This window comes from Oreochromis niloticus, unplaced genomic scaffold, assembly GCF_001858045.2.
Source record: "Oreochromis niloticus isolate F11D_XX unplaced genomic scaffold, O_niloticus_UMD_NMBU tig00001522_pilon, whole genome shotgun sequence".
Classification (NCBI taxonomy): Eukaryota; Metazoa; Chordata; class Actinopteri; order Cichliformes; family Cichlidae; genus Oreochromis; species Oreochromis niloticus.
The window spans coordinates 9,473-14,699 of record NW_020327399.1 but is presented as its reverse complement, the minus strand read 5'-3'; the positions used below and the strand labels follow the sequence as shown (position 1 = coordinate 14,699).

The 5,227-nt window shown below is 38.1% G+C and overlaps 1 long non-coding RNA gene across 1 annotated transcript; it reads right to left on the bottom strand.

Annotated features, from left to right (window-relative positions):
* Nucleotides 1-3,930: 3,930 nt before the first annotated feature.
* LOC112844773 (uncharacterized) lies at nucleotides 3,931-4,792 on the bottom strand. Its single transcript, XR_003217527.1, has 2 exons — nucleotides 4,653-4,792; nucleotides 3,931-4,046 (listed from the first exon to the last, which is right to left on the bottom strand). It is a non-coding gene; the product is annotated as an uncharacterized LOC112844773 (long non-coding RNA).
* Nucleotides 4,793-5,227: the final 435 nt, after the last annotated feature.

The window sequence follows — 5,227 nt, the reverse complement described above, 5'->3', positions numbered from 1 at the left end:
AGTTTAAGTTTCATGATGTTTTTTCAGCTGTTTCAGAGTTTATAATGGGTGTGTATGGGACGGAATGTTGGGGCTAGAGTGAGACAGCTGAACTGCTAGAGTGAGAGGAGCAAAAAAATAAATCTTAAAATCTTTTTTAAAACTGCTGCTGTGTCCACGGTGTTTGGTCTACAGGTATGATTTTACCCTCAAAACGTAGCCATCGCTGTCCTCTTTCATCCAATGTGTTTACTATTGTACTAGGTGTTATGGTTCTTTCATAAATGTCACCAAAGCACAGACTCCTCCCTCCAACTCCTCCATAGACTCCAATGTTAAAATTGCTCAGAGAGTTCCTTTGAAAATCAGAAGAGCAGGCTGTCTTTACACTGTCACCACGTCCATATAATAAACTCCACAGGCATGAAAACTGAGAATTAGGTAGACTAGACATTGCTGCCGCTCACGGTGAAAGAATTTTGTCAATACGACCTGTACTTTTCATTTGGGAAGGATTTGTTTGGGGCTGACTTTTCTGTTCATTTTAAGCAGCAAAAGTGAGGTGCATGTCTGTGTGCGTGTGTATGGAGCCAATGGCTCAGTCACTATAGCAACCAGGCTCACACCTGCCTGCCTAACGAGCTCTCTCTCACTCTGCCAAGATTCATCTTGAACACTTCTCTTTCAACAGCTGCTGTGTCCACAGTGTTTGCTCTACAGCCATCATTTTACCCTCAAAACGAAGCCATCGTTCTTCTCTTTCCAACAGCGTGTCTTTCAAAGCTCAGAGATGTAAAGCTTTAAAACTGTGTGGATCCAAGTGGAGGGATCATATTTTAGTCATTCAGTGATTCAAAGAATATGAACTTTTAATATTCATTCAGATGTTTTCTGACTCTAAATAGTCTTTTCTCATTACTCAGGTTTTTCTAATTTACATTTAAAACATTTTCAGCTATTTTCCAACTTCTTCTCTGTGCTTGTCAGCTTTTAGCAGTTCAGCACTTTTGTTTTCAGGTGAAAATTTCTATATTTTTCATCTCATTCAACATTTTTAACTTAAAATTCAGCAATTAATTCTTTTCAGTGCATATATTCAGATTCAAGCATTCACACTGCAGTTTCTTCAGAAAATGCACTTTCTAGTTCTCAATGTTGTTGGTGCATTTCAGGAGGACCCTGCTAATAAAGTTACACAATCACACAGTGAATTCGCGTTTATTATTATATTTACAAAATACCACCGTTTTTGTCTTTGTATCATTTTATTTTGTTGTATTTATCCGCGACACCTTAAAGGCCGCTCCGTGAAAATATTTTCTGACATTAAACTGGTCCGGGGTGCAAAAAAGGTTGGGGACCGCTGCTGTACAGTACATAATGAGTTTAGTTTGTCGAATTTATATAAATCTTCGATCGCTAGCAATGTAACTCTGAAGTGCTTTGTAAGTTTTCTCCCCGACAAACACAACAATGCCGACGAAACAAACGTTTTGCGCGGTTTGATTTTATAATGGACTTGTCTTTCTACGAAGGTTTGAACTTTAAGAGTGTTTAAACAAAAGAAAAAAGTGTGAAAATGTTCGTGCCTGTCTGAGGAAAGTGTATAAAGCATGTAGTGAGGGGTTTTACAGTCTTAAAACAGCTACAATAATTGTAAAAATAAAGTTGGCTCCTTCGCGGATTTCACCTTCCGCGGGTTAGTTTTTAAAACGTAACTCCTGCGATAAACGAGGGACCACAATATTATTAATAGTAGAGTCTGGGACATCTAATTGATTAACTTCCACATTGATTATCATGCACTATTATTTTTGTTCAAGGAGAGTAAAAACTATAAAACTCTCTCTCAGCTTGTCCGTTGCCAAAAATGGCCACTTTTGTGTATGTTCACAAAATGCTGTAAAATGTATATTTATTAAAACATTTATCTACCTTTACCGACTTTAAACCGACACTTTAAATTAGCACCAGTTCTTTTCAGCAAAACCAAAATTTTATCTACATTCTGTTTTTTACACTTTAAATGCCAGTTAGGTTATATATTACCAGTAACTTTTCAGATAAAACAGTGATAAAGTCCTAATGGTTTCATAAATCTTCGTATTGTATTTTATTTTTTCATATAAGCATCGGGGACAAGGCTGTCTTGCAATTGTTGAGGTCACTAGTGTACACCCTATTTCTTCCAGGATCACTCTTCATTTGTAGGTTTTAGTGGACTCTTAATACTGTGAAGTGATTTTCATGGGACAAAGGCATTGTATTCCAAGATCTGGGCGATTGTAGAGATGAGCAGTGATGCCCTTCTTACCATCTTTCCAGAAAGATAAGTGATCTGGAAGCTGTTAGGCTTACTTACAGCAGTAGCACTTTTTGCATCTGCATAAACTCCAGGACACATTTACTAACAGTGTTTGTTGCTGCGTGTGCTGCAGCTGCAGCTTTGAAATTTTTTGATAGAGTTAATATTTTGGCTATGGTGTCTTGTTATGAAATGCACAAGAGTAAAAGTGTTAGCATGTGTGTCAAAGCTAAGTTTGACTGGGAAACACAAAGGTCAATAACCTGTATCAACAAAAATTCACTGCAGCCTGTGTAATATTTGATGCGTCATAATTTATTCCCAGTCTATCTTGCAAATACATATTTGCGTTGCAATGTCATGCACAAACACACAACTATTAGATCCTTAAGATCAAACCTGTGTCATTCTTTTGGTCCACTGCAGTGTAGTAGTCAAAAAAGAAGAAGTGAAGTGGCCACAAATGGACAGGATAGAGCCCAGACGGTTAATGCGTAAAATGTATAAAAATATTATTAATTACGGGGTAATACATTAATGTTAATATCAACAATAAGCTTTTTACTTTGAAGTTACAAGTATAAACCATGCTGTTACATTTACACTTAAATTTTTTACTATTAGTATGGACATGGAAACAAGTGAACAACATTTTATAATAAGCTTAACTTGAATTCTGTACACTGAAAAACAAACAACACATAAAAAACACAAACAAACAGCCAGTGCCTTCATCTGTCCATTAAATGTCAAACATCGCATTGACCCATAGTCCCTGCTCGTCAGCACAAGCTTTTAAAAAGAGCTCCATGTCCTCTGCAAACTGAAAAACAAAGAGGAAGAAGTCCCTCTACACAAAAACACTGCAGATGACAGGCCAGGCAAACATCTATTGATCTGTTTGAATGCCTCCTCATCATGTGAGCCTTGAAGTTTTTTTTGTAAGAAGACTAAGACCACAGTGAGGGCATTTCATTTCCATGGACTTTCCACAAGCCACAGTTTCATTTAGCACAGAGGGTAGAACACATGAATGTTCTACCAAAGATTCAGAAAATGGTTTAGATACTGGAGACAAGACATCGAGAGGGAGATGTGGCTCCACAGAGAGTGCAGCGGGAGAGAGGCGGGGCTCCACGGAGAGTTCAGTGGGGAGCAGTCCTAAACGCTGACATGACAATATTTGCCTTGCCATATCCCCACGCTGTATGATTGTCATGTTACAGACAGGGCAGTGAAAGTGCACCGGCATATCATTTTGACTGTAAGAGAGAAAAAAAGAAAAAACCAACATGTAATTTAAATGTAGTTGTATAGAATGCAATCAGTTTATTTAACAATCAGATTGTACATATTAACAAAAATATCCAAGCCATCCTCAATAATGAAAGCAAAATGGTGTGGATCACAAGAGCTGTCAGGAAATGTGGTGAACATGAAAAAAAAAAATTTAATGAAAACACACTTTTTTTCTCTTGCTGATGAATGCACTGAACTGTACAATGTGAAAAGCAACATTTAAGTCAACAAAGAGACTGCAGAGGTGCTGAAAAGAAGTGCATATTTATAACTATGAGGTATATTTAATACCAACATACCTTTGAAAGGCAAAGCATTTTTGATGTGTCCATTTATATACTCCTCAATCCCTGACAGTAGGGCTGAAAGTGGGGCACAGAGGGCAGTGAAAGAGTCTTCTGCAACACGTGGTGCATTCCTGCAATTCTGGCTTGGAGGCAGAATTCCAAATTGATATGTGCATCTAAAACAAATAGAAAATCAGATAAACACCATATACACATTTAAGTTCAGGTTTTAGCAGAAATAAGACGTTACAGTTAGCATGTAAGAGATTTGGGAGAAAATTCTTTACAAAAACATAATTTACAAGACACTTTTATTTGGGACATACGTATATATTGACATATAAAAGACAATTTAACAAAGGCTAACTAAAATCTGGGCAATAAAAAAGCAGTAGAGCATAGAATAGAGAATATTAGTATTTATAAATATATAAATCTCTTTGTGACAAACTTTACAATGTTTTTGCAGGTGGAATGAGAGACATGAATAAAGCGCAATATGCAGTAAATGGAACAATGTGCATCGATGTTACTGACAGTGAAAAGTAGTGAAGTGAATTTGTTCATAACAAGCAAAAATCAAATACGTTTGAAACTGACCACTAAATGATAACCAGATGTGTCAAAAGTGCACACATTACTAAAGTTTAGATACCTCGGGGGTATGACAGTTGTTGTAACGCTAACAAAGTGCCAACATAATCAGTGTAAGCAAACTAGATGATTCCTAGAATTATACAATTATTAACGGCAAATTTATCCATGAAAAACTCTGTCCCAACCTTTACGATCCACTTGCAAGGTTTCCACAGTCGATGATGCACGCAGGAACGTATTTCTGCCGATTGTGGAGGTCACGTGTTTCCGGCTACTGTGGAGGTCACGTGTTTCCGGTTAGTGTGGAGGTCCCAATATGGCGCTCCCCAGTGGCTGCAGCCAGACCCTTCTCGCCCATGCAGCCTCTCTAACATTTGATTGGTTGCCGTGCAAAGTAAGTCAAAACAGGTCGATCCTAGATAATCGATTGCTTGTGTAGACTTGGGGCAGCCAGGTATCCCAGAATGCATTTCAAATCACAGGCAGCAATGGTGGTGGTGTAGTTTTAAAATACCCCGTTTTTCTGTCACCAACTACACTTTTAACAGTGTTTTAGCCGCGAATGTCGCGCCGTATGTCTGGTCAGGTTGTCAACATAGAACATGTTTGCAAAAGTGCTCAGATGTTTTCAGAGATTTCACTAGCTCTGCTAACAGTCAGCATGCAGAGTGCACCGAGGGGGTTACATTAGAGTTGGATGTCTCGAGACCGGTCTCGAGACCACTTTTACGTGGTCTTGGTCTCGATGGACTTTTGTCTT